General features: G+C 43.8%; 1 protein-coding gene across 1 annotated transcript in view; it reads right to left on the bottom strand.

The window, feature by feature from the left end:
* The window catches only part of LOC126253268 (netrin-3-like), a 474,694-nt gene that overhangs the window by 141,367 nt on the left and 313,702 nt on the right, over nt 1–19,625 (bottom strand). The window lies entirely within an intron of this gene.

Raw genomic sequence — 19,625 nt, 5'->3', positions numbered from 1 at the left:
CAATAGACACTGGTTCCCAGGTAGATGCCGTGTTTCTTGACTTCCGCAAGGCGTTCGATACAGTTCCCCACAGTCGTTTAATGAACAAAGTAAGAGCATATGGACTATCAGACCAATTGTGTGATTGGATTGAAGAGTTCCTAGATAACATATCAATGAAGAGAAGTCTTCCGAAGTAAGAGTGATTTCGGGTGTGCACCAGGGGAGTGTCGTAGGGCCGTTGCTATTCACAATTTACATGAATGACCTTGTGGATAACATCGGAAGTTCACTGAGGCTTTTCGCGGATGATGCTGTGGTATATAGAGAGGTTGTAACAATGGAAAATTGTACTGAACTGCAGGAGGATCTCCAACGAATTGACGCATGGTGCAGGGAATGGCAACTGAATCTCAATGTAGACAAGTGTGATGTGCTGCGAATACATAGAAAGAAAGATCCTTTATCATTTATAGCAGGTCAGCAACTGGAAGCAGTTAATTCCATAAATTATCTGGGAGTAGGCATTAGGAGTGATTTAAAATGGAATGACCATATAAAATTAATCGTCGGTAAAGCAGATGCCAGACTGAGATTCATTGGAAGAATCCTAAGGTAATGCAATCCGAAAACAAAGGAAGTAGGTTACAATACACTTGTTCGCCCACTGCTTGAATATTGCTCACCAGTGTGGGATCCGTACCAGATAGGGTTGGTATAAGAGACAGAGAAGATCCAACGGAGAGCGGCGCGCTTCGTTACAGGATCATTTATTAATCGCGAAAGCGTTACGGAGATGATAGATAAACTCCAGTGGAAGACTCTGCAGGAGAGACGCTCAGTAGCTCGGAACGGGCTTTTGTTGAAGTTTCGAGAACATACCTTCACCGAGGAGTCAAGCAGTATATTGCTCCCTCCTACGTATATCTCGCGAAGAGACAATGAGGATAAAATCAGAGAGATTAGAGCCCACACAGAGGCATACCGACGATCTTTCTTTCCACGGACAATACGAGACTGGAATAGAGGGGAGAACCGATAGAGGTACTCTAAGTACCCTCCACCACACACCGCCAGGTGGCTTGTGGAGTACGGATGTAGATGTAGGTGCATGAGCACTCTTACCAATATGACGTCGCACACGCTCCATACACTGCTCCGTCTGTGAACTATGTGATAAAGCCGTCATGTACTCTCCAGAGACCAGCTGGCTCACAACTGTTGTCAACTGGTCCTTGATATTCCAGATACTGGCAGTAGGACGGAGTTGATGTCCGAACTGGTCCACACGTGTTCTATTGGGGAAAGATGTGGAGATCGTGCTGGCCATAGGAGTATCTCAACGTCACGCAGAAATTTTGGACACACATGTAGCACGCGTGGACGAGCACTGTCCTGTCGAAAAATGGCACCATGATACCGTCACAAGACAGGTAATACATGAGGACGCAGGCCCGTGACGTATCACTGTGCTATCAGTTGGTACCTCAATCACTATAAGCTGTGACCAGATGGCTCCCCACACCATGACACGAGAGGTAACACAGTTGCGTCTTTCCAAACCAGTGTAAGAAAGAGACCTCTCCCCAGGTCGCCGCCATACTCCCCAACAATGGTCATCCAGAGTGGTATGGAATTCAGATTCATTGCTAAACGTAGTGTGACGCCATTAATCAGCAGTCCACACCGTGCAGTCACAGCACCACTCCAAACACTGCTGTTTCTGTTACGGTGTTAAGTCAACACATCGGCGGTAATACCGCAATAGGGTTGCTGATGGCCTCTGATCAGTGGTGTGGGATGACACAATGTTGCAGGGAGTCCATTACATATTCTCAGATGGTAGTGTAGATTTAAAGACGTTACGACGTGCTTTGTGCACAGTACGGCAAACCTCCCTTGTGCTGGTCAGACAGGGTCGATTGGAAGCTTGAATTCGAATATGCCTGACGTCACGTTCCCTTGCACTCCATTGTCGAGCCACTGTCACATACGAGTGCCCCACAGATCTGGATATTGCACGATTCGGATAGCCGACCAAATGCAGACCCACAATTAGACTCTTTTCAGATTGTCAGGAGCTGATAACGCTGTCTCATACGTGAACGCAGCATCTCTTATCCTCGACAGAGATCACGCAACATCCGACGCTGTTGACGACTCTTATATAGGGTGTAACAAAAATGTATGGCACAAACTGCAGGACACATTCCTCAAAAGTAGACGAAGAAATTATCTTATACGAGGGTGAGTCAAATGAAAACCTAAAATTTGTAATAACAAATCGAAATTTCGCGCCGCTATCCTGTAAGTTGTTAAGCGTGCTACGAACAACCTGCAGATGGCCTGTAGGTGGCAGCATAGTGCAGATGCACACATACCGTCGCAGTATCAGTATAAAGATGGCCGCCCCACTTGCGAATTGCACCAGGGAAGAACAGCGTTCTGTTATTCGGTTTTTGCGTAGTGAAGGTGTGAAACATATTGAAATTCATCGACGAATGAAGGTTCAGTACGGTGATGCATGTTTGTCACAGCAGCATGTTTACGAATGGAGTAGGAGGTTCGCAAATGGTGTGACTTCAGTGGAACATACTCCTCGTCCAGGTCAGGCACAACAAGTTGTGACTCCACAGAACGTTGCAGCAGTTGAAGCCATAGTGAACGAAAACCAACCGCCGAGTGACACTGAATGACATTGCAGCATGTTCAAGATTATTGGGTCAGCACACCACATTGTGCATGATGTGCTCCAGTTTCACAAAGTGTCTCCAAGATGAGTGCCACGGCAGCTGACTCCTGAAATGAGAGAACGACGTGTTGATGCTTGTGAAGAACTTTTACGACGCTTTGAACGAGAAGGTGATGGCTTCCTTGCAAGAATCGTTACTGGGGACGAAACCTGGGTTCACTTCCACCAACCGGAAACGAAGAGAGCGAGCAAAAAATCGCGCCATTCATCACCACCAAAACCAAATAAGTTTCGAACAGAATCATCAGCAGGGAAGGTTATGCTGACTCTCTTTTGGGACGAAAAAGGCGTCATTTTAGAGAATTACATGCCTAGAGGGACCACTGTCACCAGTGCATCATACACAGATCTCCTAAAACATGATCTGCGGCCTGCAATCAAATCAAAGCGACGTGGATTGCTGTAAGCAGGTTTTGTTTTTGCAACATGACAATGCAAGGCCCCACACTTCCGCACAACAGCTGCAACAATCACAGACAGGCATTTTGAATGTCTTCCTCATCCACCATACTCACCAGACCTTGCCCCAAGTGATTTCCATACGTTTGGACAACTCAAAGACGCAATGGGAGAAAAGAAGTTCCGCTCTGATGAAGAGGTACGCCACGCGGTGCATGAGTGGTTTCGCGGACTACCAAAAGAATTTTTTTCTAAAGGAAATTATGCACTTTGTAAGCGCTGGAGGACTTGCATTGTGTGTGGGGGAGATATGTTAAAAAGTAATACAGCTTTGTACCACTTCTACACAATAAATAATATTTAAAAAAATATTTAAGGTTTTCATTTCACTCACCCTCGTATGAACATGGGTCTGCAAACATTTTCTTTCCACATTACAACTCATTTTCTGCAAATCACTAGTCATCGGAAACACACAAGGAAAGAACGTTAGCATTATGGTGAACACGCACTCTTGATGACGTCTGGCTACGTTGTGCATCGCCAGTGTTTTGTTTTACATGTCCCCGTTGCCATGCGACGTACATCATTGCTTGTTTACATGTAACATCAACTGTTCCAGCGATCAGTACGACCGTTGCAAGCACACGAGTTACTTCGTTGAGTTAAGCACATGCTTCGCTCGTGCAATGACAGTGTACACAAATACAGAGGTGGCAGATGCCCATTTGATGCATGGATTAGTTGACGGCAATGGTGCTAGTGCTCAAAGATTGTACTTAGAGAGATTTCCAGGATGAAGGTGCCCCAACAGTAAAACGTTTGAATCCATTGATCGTTGTCTTAAGGAACACGTAGAATTTAAGGTTGATTCTCGCGACCGGGAGAGGTTTACGAGGACACTACAACAGCAGGCGGCAACTCTTCATGCATGACGATCCTACTGTCAGTACAAGATATATAGCTGCAACACTGAATGTTGACCACGAGACTGTCTGCAAGTGTTACATGAGGACCAGCTGTATCCACACCATTTACAGCGTGAGCAGGCACTATCAGCAGCTGATTTTCCTACATGGCTACTCTTCTATGAATGGTATATTCAACAAAGTGTCCATCCTAATTTTAATGCAATGGTGCTGTTCACAGATGAGACGTCGTTTTGGCGAGACCAGATTGTAAATTTTCACAATTGACATGTATGGGCAGACGTCAACCCTCACACAAGTGTTGAAGCATGTCATCAACAAATATTTTCTATCAATGTTTGGGCTAGCATTTTCGGTGACCGGTAAGGCCTCACTTTCTGCCACTCAGGTTCAACCGACAAATTTATAAATTCGTAGTGAATGTTCTATCTGATCTGTTAGCAGATGTACTCCATGGATGATGGGGCGCCTCCTCATTTTAGTGGTAATGTCCGTCGGTTTCTAACTAACAGGTTCAGCTACAGATGGATAGGAAGAGATGGACCAATAGCGTGGCCTCCATGCTCTCCAGACGTAAACCCACTGGACTTTTATTTATGGGAGCATTTGAAAGTTCCTTGAGTATGGAACTCCAGTAGAAGATGTTCAGAGTTTCCATGCCCTTATTATGGAAGGCTGTGAAACTATACACAATACACAGGTAATACATCAGCGCATCTGAGATTCACAACGGCGGTGGGTTGATGCATGTATCAATGCCCACGGAAGGCATATTGAACATCTCCTGTGAGAAAGAGTTACATGTGGTATGCTGTTGCGTTCTGATTGTGTGTGTTTCGTATGATTAATGACATGGAAAAAATTAGTTGTAACATGGAAACAAAGCGTTTTCAGAACCATGTTCATACATTTCTTTATCTAAGTGTGAAGAATGTGTCCTGCAATTTGTGCTGTGCATTTTTGTTACACCCTGTATACTGCTACCAGAACAACAATAATGCATTTCGGTGTCCGCTCTACTTCTCCAAGAGAATACAACTCTAATAATTTACATACCTCCTATGGTCCATACGTGAATGAAGTTAAATTGACTTCTGACCATGTCTTAAGTGTACCTCGCTTGTTTTGACAGACAGTCTATTTGCAAGAACGAAGGAAGGAAGAGTAACCTTGAAAATAGTTACTTGTATCATCTCTCCTTTAATGCTCGCATCCAGCCATCATGGAAGCACAGATTCATTTATGACGGACTTTCTACCTCTAATTTTGCTGCAACCTCTCCACTGGCACACTGTTCTTCGAGACGAGATTCTCACTGTGTATGAAGGTAGTAACTGATCTCGAAAGAACAGAAACCACTGATGACCGTGCAGCTTCTCTAGAATAAATGATAATTAATTGAAACACTCAGCTGCCGACAGGTGTTGTTGATATACCTCGATGGGGACCGCTGAAAATGTGTGCCCCGACCGGAACTCGACCTCGGGATCTCCTGCTTACATGGAAGACGCGCTATCCATCTGAGCCACCAAGACACAGATGAATAGCGCGACTGTAAGGACTTATCCCTTGCACGCCTTCCGTGAGACCCACCTTCCCAATTGTCCACAATCTACATACATAATAGATATTTGTCCATCCACTCATTACTTTCGGCATCTAAGGTGACGATTCCCGTAAGAGTTCGGGCAACCTATGCGCATTCGCGCAGACGAAGGTCAATGGTCGTGTAGCCTTTAACTAGGTAGCAGGAGGCCCCGGGTTAGAGTCCCGGTGGGGGCACACATTTCAGCTTTCCCCATCGAGGTATATCAACAACACCTGTCGGTAACTGAGGGTTTCAATTAATTATCATTTATTCTCACTGTGGCTGAATTATCTCTGCAGGTCGATTCCTCCGTATGCTCTAAAAGGAAGTGTAGTGTCAGAAGGAGTTTGACTCCACAAAGGAGTGTACAGTGATCTGAAACTTCCTAGCAGATTAAAACTATGTGCTTGACTTGGACTCGAACCTAGGGGCTCTCCTTTCCTTAAGGACTGCTAGCCCCATTAGGTATATAGAAATATAGGATGTCCACACGAAACCTCGTGATTTCCCAATAAAATATAAAAAAATCTGTGAGACATAGATATTTGCTGTTTGCAGCATCATGTAATGCAACTCACCAAGTTTTGTGTAGATTTTTTCCAAACGATTCCTTTCGTTGTTTCACGTGATAAATAATTACCTGAAATGACTACACCTCAAGACAGAGCCCAATTCATGGTGTGGTACGCGGCGACGAAATCACCAACTGGTGTAATAAGAAATTTCAGACATGAATTTCAAAGGGAACCCCCACTTGTTACGAAGATTAAGACTTCTTATGACAAGCTCCTAGCCATTGGGAGTGTGAACAGTCAGTCAGGTTCTGGCAGAAAATACTTATCTAATGAAATCGTAGAAGAGATCAGAGACCTTCTAAACGAGCCCATCAATGTCAGTGCGACGGTTACAAAATGCAAATTGTGCAAGCACCGGAACGAACGACTAGCAGCTTCGCCTCGACTTTGTTATCACGATGTTGGAATGGATCAGGCAAAACCCCAACTACCTGGGAAACGTCGGTTTCTCTGACGAGCCAATCTTCCAACCTGTGGAAAGCACAAAATTCTCATCTGAGTTGCGTAAAACGCCCACATTTTTCGGAAACATTGATTATGATGTTGCAGCAGAATGTGTACCGGAGTTTACATGTTCGTGATTTCATGAGCTGAACGATTCCACAGCCATGGATAGGACGTGAAGGACCAACCAAGTGACCACCGCGGTCTCCAGATATAGTCCCTCCGGATTTCTTCCTGATGGGTTATGTGAAAGACACTGTGTATAACTCGCTTGTACATGATCTTGGTGACTTCAGCAGAAGAATTGTGAATGCAATAGACTTCATCATGCCAGACATGTTTGTATGCACTTCCGTTGGAATAGAGTATCGTGTAGGCACTTTACATGCTACGAAAGGAGCTCAAATATTTTGTACAACACTTTTTGAGTTACTTTACATGATACAGCAAACAGAAAATATCTATGCCGACAGTTTTTTTAAATTATTATTTAATTTCTTTTGGAAATCAGGGTGGTTCGTGTAGACACCCTGTACTGGTGATGCTCAGAAGATAGGAGAGATGCTGGTGGAAGTAAAGCTGTGAGGGCCGCTTGTGAGTATCCTCGGATAGCTCTGCCGGTGGAACACTTGCCAGCGAAACACAAATGTCGCATGTTCAAGTCCCAGTCGGACAAACAGTTCTAATCTGCCAGGAAGTTTCAGGGACGTGTGGTGCATTGGCACTCGTCTTCTTGAGCCTCTTTGATTCCGCATTGCCTAACATGCAGAGCACAACAGAGCTGCAAGTATCGTGGACAAGGCTGGTTAACTTTGTCCATTTCACCTTTTGAGCCATAAAGTGGTCATGAAGTGGCAACTAATATTTATTGAATCAAACTTACTAAAACATGTTAAACATCGAAGCATTACATACATACGTTAAGTTGGAAATGATTAGGACTACAGAGAGAAACAGTAGAAGAATAATTCATATTCGTCTATGCTTCCATGGCTTAAGAATTCTCCTATTCAAGTTGCATGATTCATGTGTAAGGGATATAGGTACTTCATGCTGTTACAAGGCAGTTTACGCTCAGCTGTCAAATAACCTATTTTTACAATGTAATATGTAGATCGCAGTAGTCAGTATAGTCAGTTCTTTATTGCTGCATGAAAACTGCAGACAGTACTCACAATTGCCAATGACTGCCCTGCTGATTACTCCTTCTTTCCTTTTCATAAGATGATGGAGACCTGTTATTTCTGCAACCTTGGGGGCTCCCTCACGACAGGGAAGTTAACTTAGGACAGGAGTGCCATAAAAATGTTTGGTGCTGAAATCTGTCCCATCTCTGTGCAGGTACAGAGCAAGGAAATGGCAGACTCCTGTGTCCGTACAACACAAGTATAGGAGAGAGCGGAGTACATTCCATAAAAATTGCATTTTGCGAAATGCTAAAAGGATTCCTTTCTGCTAGATAAGATCTGAAGACCTACTGAAAACACAAAGGTCAATACCATGGTACCAGCCATTGGACACTGCCATGCCATGCAGGAATGTTCGTTAAAAATCAGAGTAAGAGATTCTCTGACTTTTTCACAGTCATTATTTTGGTAGAAGATGTGTTTTCCCATGCATGCCTACATGCAAGGCTTTTGGTTGGCCATGGCTTGAAATATTCCGTATTGTGGGAGAGATTTTGTGCTTACTTTCCTGCGCCACACCATTATTTCCTAAGCACGACAAAATCCGTGAGAGTAAGAAATTGTCAAACTTGTTTATAAACAGTTTTATTAGTCGGAACTCACAAGGTCTGTTGCAGTTAGCTGGTGAGATTCCAACATTGCAGATCCAGTTAAGTATCGTAGATTAAAGTCAGAAAACACTTGCTGCTGGGACATCGAAGACTATACTTGCTCTTGTTCATGGGAAAGAACTACAGAGGGGGATGTGTCCGACTTAGAGCAAAGTACAGAGGCTGAACTGGACTCAGAATTCCCAGTTGCGACAGCAGTGGTCTTCCACATACACACATCCGTTAAAGAGTGGTGAGAATGAGACTTCAGTGCCCGCATCTCGTTGTCGTGCGGTAGCGTTCTCGCTTCCCACGCCCGGGATCCCGGGTTCGATTCCCGGCGGGGTCAGGGATTTTCTCTGTCTCGTGATGGCTGGGTGTTGTGTGCTGTCCTTAGGTTAGTTAGATTTAAGTAGTTCTAAGTTCTAGGGGACTGATGACCATGGATGTTAAGTCCCATAGTGCTCAGAGCCATTTGAGCCTTCTGTGCAGCCAACGAGGCGAACCTAGTTAATTTTCATCAGAGTTTCCCTCTGTAGAGCTAACATTCACAGCAAGCTAAATGCACCTAACACATTCTTGGGCAAAAGTATTGGTGTCCAGGGATCTTTCTTGAAATCACCACCATTTTCGGACTCACTGGCCGTAACTGCGATATACAGGGGGACAATTATTGAACTATATTTAAAAAAACGTAAATTAGTTACAAACTACGGCGTGTACGCGCTTTATTCAAATGTAAACGTCACTACAGATATTCAGATTTAACTTATGGCGTGTGCAATATGCCTGCCATCATTGGCGATGATATGGCGCAGACAAATAGCGAAATTCTGCATGACATGCTGAAGTGTTGGAACATTGATACTGTCGATGACTTCCTGAACGACTGTTTTCAGCTCAGAAAAGGTTTTGTGGTTATTGCTGTACACCTTGTCTTTAATATAGCCCCAAAAATGAGTCGCATGTTTTCAGATACAGAGAATATGGGGGCCAATCGAGGCCCATGCCAGCGGCCTCTGGGTACCCCAGAGCCAGAATTCAATCCCAAAGTGCTCCTCCAGCACATCAAGCACTCTCCTGCTTCGATGTGGTAGAGCTCCATCTTGCACGAACAACATCTTGTCGAAATTAGGGTCAATTTCAATAATGGGGATGAAATCATTTTCCAAAACCTTCACGTACCGTTCGGTAGTCACTGCGCCATCAAGGGATATCGCGCCGATTAATCCGTGACTGGGCAGTGCACACCACACAGTCACCCGTTGAGAGTAAAGAGACTTCTCGATCGTGGAATGCGGATTCTCAGTTCCCCAGATGCACCAATTTTGCTTATTGACGAACCCATCCAAATAAAAGCGGGCTTCGTCGCTAAAGCAAACCATGTGTCTGTGCATACTAATTCCCATCATGCCCCGCGGCCAACCGTGCAGTTTGAACGTCCTAACACAAATCGTTAAGAAATTATGACGATTTTATTTCATATAGTTCATGAACTGTCACCCTCTAGTTTCTTATTATGGTTTCGTATATCTGTTCAGCTCCACCAATAGTTCATAGATGCGCTCTCTTGTCCACACGTTACATGTTTGTATGTCTTACTCAATGGGTGAATCATTTCGTTTGGTGTCTTACGGCAAATAAACCAAATTTTTGTTGTAACTGCTAGTTTTCTTTTGTAATTTGGTGAAGCCGTTACTGTAATTTAATAAGTAGTTATCCACTGCGTAACACTGTTTCCCTTGAATCTACATGACCTTATGGGGAACTTCCCTTTCCTGCGAGCTGCCAGAGGTCATATCTGTAGCAGCTTGGTGGTACGTTAGAAGGTAGGCCAGCATCTACTTCGCAAGGTTTATAGCTCATATACCTGTGTTTCTAATACTTCAATGGAGATCTGTGCTTAATCAAATTTTCGTGACTTTATTTTCTTGCCTGTCGACAAGTCCGTCTTATCTTTAACTTGAATAAAATATTTTGCACTTCTAGAGTAATTACCAAGTCTGATTTGCAACCACTTAAAATACTTCACACACACGATCCAATAAAACTGTCCGGACACCCCTATGTAATCCGGAATTGACCACTACGTGTGGCTACGTGGGGTTTCCTACCGTGGGGTTCCTACAAGGGTGCAGCAGGTAGCGAAGCTGTCCAGAGCAACCGGTTCCCTAACGAGGTGTTTGCTAACTGAGCCTCCCCCACTGCTTGTCTACCCCAGTCGCTCACCCTCAGTGCAGGTGTTGTCACCGTTTCTCATACAGTGTCGTCGTCGATCAGCATCAATAATTTCGCAAAGTTAACTTGCCGAGTCTGGAGTTTTGTCATATATGTCATACGAAACTAATTATTTGTGTTTGGCGGATCTCATTCACAAAAGTACGCTTTTAACGGTATTTCTAAAGTTCTAATACACAATCTGCTATTTATTGAATTTTTATCCCAACAAAACTGAATTTTTACTTGGTAAATTTCTTACATAATATGGTCACTTGTCCTGTGAAGCTTCCAGAATTTTTGGTGAGGAAGGCGGAATGAGGACTCAGACAGCTGGTTGCGCACTTTTCTGTTCAAATGGTTCAAATGGCTCTGAGCACTATGCGACTTAACTTCTGAGGTCATCAGTCGCCTAGAACTTAGAACTAATTAAACCTAACTAACCTAAGGACATCACACACATCCATGCCCGAGGCAGGATTCGAACCTGCGACCGTAGCGGTCGCTCGGCTCCAAACTGTAGCGCCTAGAACCGCACGGCCACTCCGGCCGGCGCACTTTTCTGTCAGAGACTTTTAAACACGATCATATTTGCCTTTATTGTGCTCCAACAGGAGCATTTTTCAGCTGATTATTTTGTAGTTCATTTTATAAAGATGAAATTTCATCTATATTAAGCAACGAATTTTATCATCTGTAGACATCAAGAACAACACTCTAGTTATCGAGACTTTATACGTCGCATCTAACCATAGGAAAATATTCTGTAATTTCTTTCACATGAACACCCATTGTCGCGTAAATCTTTATCTAATTACTAACTGTAAACCCGGCGTTGCTCGGATATTTATTCATCCCAGTTTTATGCCAGTTCATCCCCTCTTCCCTCATCTCTCTTGTCCTATTCTCGTCTCTCTATCCACCTCCTCCTTCCGCCCATCCGTCTCTCTTTCCATCTCTTCCATCTGGCCCCCTCTCTCACAACACTTCCTCCTCCTCTCCATCCTCCTCTTCTTCTCCATCCATCTTCCCGTCTCTGTCCACCTCCTCCCCCTCTTTTTTCTAATAGTACGTCAAATTCACAATAACACCCCTAATTTATGTATTTATTACAGTGTTCCACTAGTCATTCACCACCTTCCCCCTTTCTCTGTTTACATGCTGCTCCCTCTCTCTTTTAATCTGCTTCTCTCACTTCTCTGGATGCACCTCCTCCCCCCTCCCCGCCCCTACCACGTTCTCCTCTCTCCGTAGATCTCCTCCTCCGCCTCCGTCATGCCATCTCCTCTTTCCCCGTCTATGAAAAAATACGTATATCTGCCAACTTTCATGCTGATTGACGAGAAGATGTTGAATTTATTTAAAGGTAGGCCAACCATCCGCCATTCAGCATACGTTGGCTTGTGTAAATGCCTCCACCACGAAAACATACATACATGATCCAACTCCCAAGCTGATCAGTCAAACGGTGTGTAATTCTGTTGTAAGGTACCCTCCGCCATACACCGTATGAAATTTCACGTTAACGGTGAGGTTCCCCTTGTTTTGAAGATCAAATGTACAAAATTTCATCAAGATCGGAGCAACACTGTGGCTTTAGTTGAAATCCGTAAGTAAAGTACCCTCCACCATGCACTGAACGAAGTTTTATGTAGACAGTGACCTTCCTCTTGGTTTGGGAAATAGGAATTCATTTTCATACACCCCGCTCACTCTATGCCGACTTAGTTGCGAAACATAAATAATATAAGGGGCAACATAGCTATTAAATAATAGTAACGAGATTACGAGAGCAGTCACTTTCAGTTTTACGTAAACTAACGTTATACCTTGTAAATTATCACGACACAAAATGAAGATAAGAAGCAATGTGGGACTTCCTTCCGTTTGCGTTTGAAACTCTCGGAGAAATCCTGTGTGATGAAGAGGGTGGGAGGGGGCAAGCAAGGGCAGCCTCGATCTGTTTTGCCGGCCCAGGCCTGTGACAGGTTTAGTTTGCCACTGCTAGTAGGAAATCCCACGGTAGGAAACCCCACGACACCCTACGTGTTAAGAGAGGCAAACCCATCACTATAAAAGGAGGAGGGAAGCATCACGTTGTCAGCAGATAAGCAGTAGCTGCAGGAGAACTCTGTGCCTTCGAACATAGACTAGTCACTGGATATCATCTCAACAACAGATCCATCGGGGACATTTCCATTCATCTAGAGTTGCTCAAGTCTACAGTTGTGATGTGATTTGTGAAGTGGAAACGCGAGGGAACAACCACACCTAATCGAGCACCACACAAGACCGCATGTAGTGACGGACACGGATGGTCGAGCGCTGTGGAGCGATGTTGTACAAAAAATCGCATGACATTTGCGGAAGGTATCATTCATGAGTTCCAAAGTCCTTTTAGCAGTCCATCTAGCACAATGCCTGTGCATAGGGAGTTAAAAAGAATGAGGTGCAATGATCAAGCAGCTCTTTGTAAGCTACACACTTCTGTAGTCAATTCTAAGCGACTCTTGAGATGGTGTTAACAGCGACGGCACCGGGAAGTGCCTGGAAATGAATGATAAGGAGTGATCAATCATGTTATACCCTGCCGCAATAGGATGGAAAGATTCGGGTTTGGCCAGTGCCTAAAGATCGTTACCTGCCATAATGTGTAGTGCTAGCAGTGAAGTACAGAAGTGATGTGGTATTGAGGTGTTTTTCGTGATTGTGGTGTGCCCCCTGAATATGTTTAAGAACACTGTAAATGTGGAAGGATATGAACAACTTTTACAGTACTGTGTACTGCATACAGTAGAGGAGCAGTTCGGAGACGAAGATTAAATTTACTAACAAGACAAAGCATGCTCTCATAAAGAAGCATCTATGGGACAATCGTTTGTAGAGAACAAGAATCCTGAAATTGACTGGCCTACCCATAGTCCTAACCTGAACCCAATGAAACACCTCTGGGATGAGTTATATCGTCAACTTCGCTCCACAACCTAGCGTCCAGGATCGTTACCTTCTCTGGTTTCGACTCCTGAGGAGGAATGGGCTGTCATTACTCAACAGACATTCAGACGTCTCACTGAAAGTGTCCCCAGCAAAGTTCAAGCCGTCATAAAGGCGAAGTGTGGACATATCCCATCTTAACGTACACTAACAGGTGTCCAGATACTTCTGATAATGGTGTGTACAGTGTAGTTTATAGTTTAAACATCTTTTCCAGGTTGAATCAAAGGGCAGGCAGATGTTTTGAGGAGCTCACCGAGGTAAGTGAATAAGTTGAGAAATGTATCTATTTCGTATAAGTTGTAAATAAATAGTTGCCACTATTGAAGTTCCACCTACCATATATATTATTTGTCATAATGTCCACTGATATGATGGCGACTATATCTGAACCAATTATTCTTTCCATAACGCGTCCTGCCATCTCGGCAAAATAACATAAATGTAATTTTTTTAACGGAATTTAGAACAACTGTGAAATGACGTGTGTCTCGTCGTAAGGGATTTTTTGTGCAGACTCGAGCTTTACATTTCGCTAGCCTGTAATATTTCCAAATTTATCGAGCATTTAAAATAATGATTAGTATTTTCTTAATATTAATTCATCTGATGAGTTTGCGTTAAAACTGAATTTGTAAAACGTGATCTTTTGTTCTGTAACATCAGTTCAGTGAATGTTACTTTTCAAAATATACGCTGAATTGTATTTCAGTATTACACCATAACAACTCTCGTTAATAGTCACACGATTCTATAATTATCCAAGTGAGTATGTCCCGAATGAGATACATTATTCTGTTATGATCTTTGTTTCTGATAGATCCTCAATTAATAGCAGCAAAATATGAGGTGACGAATGTAACTAGTTCCAACAATCGAAATATGGATTCTTACAGGCATCCTAAAATGCAAAGGCGCGCTGAAAAGTAATGCCTCCGAATTTTACCGTGGACACTTAAAGCTTTTTAAATAAAACAAATGTCATTAACATTCCGCTTCATCATTCTTCATGTCTTAATATTTATTTGTCAACATAGACACCCTGGCGACGAACGCATTTCTTCCAACAAGGGACCAATTTGTTTAATTAGTTAGTTAGTTGGTTGTTTAGTTAGTTAAACGTGCACTAGATAATTTGAACGAAGCTTTTATCGAAACGATGTGGAACGAGTAAGTTTACAGGATGTATATATATATACACCATGTGATCAAAAGTATCCGGACACATGGCTGAAAATAACTTATAAGTTCGTGGCGCCCTCCGTTGGTAATGCTGGAATTCAACATGGTGTTGGCCCACCCTTAGCCTTGATGACAGCTTCCACTCTCGCAGGCATACGTTCAATCAGGTGCTGGAAGGTTTCTTGGGGAGTGCAGCCTATTCTTCAAGGAGTGCTGCACTGAGGAGAGGTACCGATATCGGTCGGTGAGGCCTGGCACAAAGTCTACATCTACATCTACATCTACATCTACATCCATACTCCGCAAGTCACCTGACGGTGTGTGGCGAAGGGTACCCTGAGTACCTCTATCGGTTCTCCCTTCTATTCCAGTCTCGTATTGTTCGTGGAAAGAAGGATTGTCGGTATGCTTCTGTGTGGGCTCTAATCTCTCTGATTTTATCCTCATGGTCTCTTCGCGAGATATACGTAGGAGGGGGCAATATACTGCTTGACTCTTCGGTGAAGGTATGTTCTCGAAACTTTAACAAAAGCCCGTACCGAGCTACTGAGCGTCTCTCCTGCAGAGTCTTCCACTGGAGTTTATCTATCATCTCCGTAACGCTTTCGCGATTACTAAATGATCCTGTAACGAAGCGCGCTGCTCTCCGTTGGATCTTCTCTATCTCTTCTACCAACCCTATCTGGTACGGATCCCACTCTGCTGAGCAGTATACAAGCAGTTGGCGAACAAGCGTACTGTAACCTACTTCCTTTGTTTTCGGATTGCATTTCCTTAGGATTCTTCCAATGAATCTCAGTCTGGCATCTGCTTTACCGACGATCAACTTTATATGATCATTCCATTTTAAATCACTCCTAATGCGTACTCCCAGATAACTTATGGAATTAACTGCTTCCAGTTGCTGACCTGCTATTTTGTAGCTAAATGATAAGGGATCTATCTTTCTATGTATTCGCAGCACATTACACTTGTCTACATTGAGATTCAATTGCCATTCCCTGCACCATGCGTCAATTCGCTGCAGATCCTCCTGCATTTCAGTACAATTTTCCATTGTTACAACCTCTCGATACACCACAGCATCATCTGCGAAAAGCCTCAGTGAACTTCCTATGTCATCCACCAAGTCACTTATGTATATTGTGAATAGCAACGATCCTATGACACTCCCCTGCGGCACACCTGAAATCACTCTTACTTCGGAAGACTTCTCTCCATTGAGAATGAGATGCTGCGTTCTGTTATCTAGGAACTCTTCAATCCAATCACACAATTGGTCTGAGAGTCCATATGCTCTTACTTTGTTCATTAAACGACTGTGGGGAACTGTATCGAACGCCTTGCGGAAGTCAAGAAACACGGCATCTACCTGTGAACCGGTGTCTATGGCCCTCTGAGTCTCGTGGACGAATAGCGCGAGCTGGGTTTCACACGACCGTCTTTTTCGAAACCCATGCTGATTCCTACAGAGTAGATTTCTAGTCTCCAGAAAAGTCATTATACTCGAACATAATACGTGTTCCAAAATTCTACAACTGATCGACGTTAGAGATATAGGTCTATAGTTCCGCACATCTGTTCGACGTCCCTTCTTGAAAACGGGGATGACCTGTGCCATTTTCCAATCCCTTGGAACGCTACGCTCTTCTAGAGACCTACGGTACGCCGCTGCAAGAAGGGGGGCAAGTTCCTTCGCGTACTCTGGTTCAAATGGTTCAAATGGCTCTGAGCACTATGGGACTCAACTGCTGTGGTCATCAGTCCCCTAGAACTTAGAACTACTTAAACCTAACTAACCTAAGGACATCACACACATCCATGCCCGAGGCAGGATTCGAACCTGCGACCGTAGCAGTCGCACGGTTCCGGACTGCGCGCCTAGAACCGCGAGACCACCGCGGCCGGCTCGCGTACTCTGTGTAAAATCGAAATGGTATCCCATCAGGTCCAGCGGCCTTTCCTCTTTTGAGCGATTTTAATTGTTTCTCTATCCCTCTGTCGTCTATTTCGATATCTACCATTTTGTCATCTGTGCGACAATCTAGAGAAGGAACTACAGTGCAGTCTTCCTCTGTGAAACAGCTTTGGAAAAAGATATTTAGTATTTCGTCCTTTAGTCTGTCATCCTCTGTTTCAGTACCATTTTGGTCACAGAGTGTCTGGACATTTTGTTTTGATCCACCTACCGCTTTGACATAAGACAAAAATTACTTATGATTTTCTGCCAAGTCAGTACATAGAATTTTACTTTCGAATTCATTGAACGCCTCTCGCATAGCCCTCCTCACACTACATTTCGCTTCGCGTAATTTTTGTTTGTCTGCAAGGCTTTGGCTATGTTTATGTTTGCTGTGAAGTTCCCTTTGCTTCCGTAGCAGTTTTCTAACTCGGTTGTTGTACCACGGTGGCTCTTTTCCATCTCTTACGATCTTGCTTGGCACATACTCATCTAACGCATATTGTACGATGGTTTTGAACTTTGTTCAAAAATGGTTCAAATGGCTCTGAGCACTATGGGACTTAACATCTATGGTCATCAGTCCCCTAGAACTTAGAACTACTTAAACCTAACTAACCTAAGGACAGCACACAACACCCAGCCATCACGTTGAACTTTGTCCACTGATCCTCAACACTATCTGTACTTGAGACAAAACTTTTGTGTTGAGCCGTCAGGTACTCTGTAATCTGCTTTTTGTCACTTCTGCTAAATAGAAAAATCTTCCTACCTTTTTTAATATTTCTATTTACGGCTGAAGTCATCGATGCCGTAACCGCTTTATGATCGCTGATTCCCTGTTCTGCGTTAACTGTTTCAAATAGTTCGGGTCTGTTTGTCACCAGAAGGTCTAATATGTTATCGCCACGGGTTCCAAAACATCCCAAAGGTGATCTATAAGATTCAGGTCAGGACTCTGAGCATGTCAGTCCTTTACAGGGATGTTATTGTCGTGTAACCACACCGCCACGAGCGTTGCGTTATGAACAGGTGCCCGATCGTGTTGAAAGACGCAATCACCATTCCCGAATTGCTCTTCAACAGTGGGAAAACAAGAAGGTGCTTAAAACATCAATGTAGGTCTGTGCTGTGATACTGCCACGCAAAACAAAAGGGGTGCAAGCCCCCTCCATGAGAAAGACCACCACACCATAACACCACCGCCACCGAATTTTACTGTTGGCACTACACACGCTGGCAGATGACGTTCACCGCGCATTCACCATGCCCACACCCTGCCATCGGATCGCCACATTGTCTACCGTAATTCGTCACTCCAAACAACGTTTTTCCACTGCTCAATCGTCTAATGTTTACGCTCCTTACACCAAGCGAGGTGTCGTTTGGCATTTACCGGCTTGATGTATGGCTTATGAGCAGCCGCTCGACCACGAAAACCAAGTTTTCTCACCTCCTACCTAACTGTCATAGTACTCGCAATGGATCATGATGCAGCTTGGAATTCCTATGTGAGGGTTTGTATAAATGTCTGCCTATTACACATTACGACCCTCTTCAATTGTCGGCGGTCTCTGTCAATCAAAAGACGAGGTCGGCCTGTACCCTGTTGTGCTGTACGTGTCCCTTCACGTCTCCACTCCACTACCACATCGTAAACAGTGGTCCTAGGGATGTTTAGGAGTGTGGAAATCTCGCGTACAGACGTATGACACAAGGAGTGACCCGAGGAGTGGTTACAGGTATATATACGAGACAGGTTATTCGTAGAAATAAGTCGATTCCATTCTACACAAATGAACATACGTCTTGTCTTCCACTCTTCGGCACCTACTCGGTATAAGAGCGTCACTAATATTCTGCGAGTCAGTGACCCGAGCACGTTAGAAGTGTGTGAGTTCCGCGGAGGGACCTGGCAGTACGTGGCAGCACAATTAATTAATATGAAAAACGTATGTTTTTGGGGGTGTCCGGATACTTTCGATCACATAATATAAATTAGTGTTAACGTTGATGAACACATTGTTTTAAGTTCCACTCATGCATGTACTCTAAATTTTTATTTTATTTTATTCTGTTTTATTTTACCCTCACTTTAGGATGTTTGACTTCGTTAACAGAGCAACAACCTCACCTCTGCTTGCACCGCTTCCTCACTATCAAAGTGAAGTCCTCGAAGGCGTTCTTTAAGTTTTGGATACAGATGAAAATCTGATGGGGCCACGTCGAGACTGTATGGAGAATGATCGATGACAGTGAACACCAAGGCGTCGGATTGTTTCAGATGTTGCTGCATTCGTGTTTGGTCTGGAATTGTCATGCCGAGGCAGAAGGTGCTCCATGTGTAGACGAACTCTTCGAATTCGAAACTCGATTACAGCACGCTGATTCTCACGCAGGCACGTAGTTCCGTTACACACAGCCACATGCTACAATTCGGAGCCCTGTAGCGGCAGACGGTTGCGAATATGTAGACATGAAGATTAAAGAATTAGAATCTTAATGACGTTTGTTTCATTTAAAAAGCTATAACAGTTTTCACATTTAAGTTCGGAGGCGCTACTTTTCAGCACGCCTTCGTACAGTTTCACAAGGATTGTATTATATCTATGGAATCAGCAAACAACCAGCAATCTTGTGTTGTTGTTTTAAACCTGTCTTATGTATGAAAAAATTTACGTACTATAAATTTAGGATGGGGTTAAGGAATATGTTGCTAGGAATCGCCATCGACTTTGCTTCATTAAACGATAATCGATTACGAAATTATATCGCAAGCTTTTTCCTAATCGAAATGCCCACGGCAGGTCGTGGCTGTGAAAAGGTGCC

Source organism: Schistocerca nitens, chromosome 4 (genome assembly GCF_023898315.1).
Source record: "Schistocerca nitens isolate TAMUIC-IGC-003100 chromosome 4, iqSchNite1.1, whole genome shotgun sequence".
Lineage (NCBI taxonomy): Eukaryota > Metazoa > Arthropoda > Insecta > Orthoptera > Acrididae > Schistocerca > Schistocerca nitens.
This window is presented reverse-complemented; position numbering and strand designations above follow the sequence as displayed.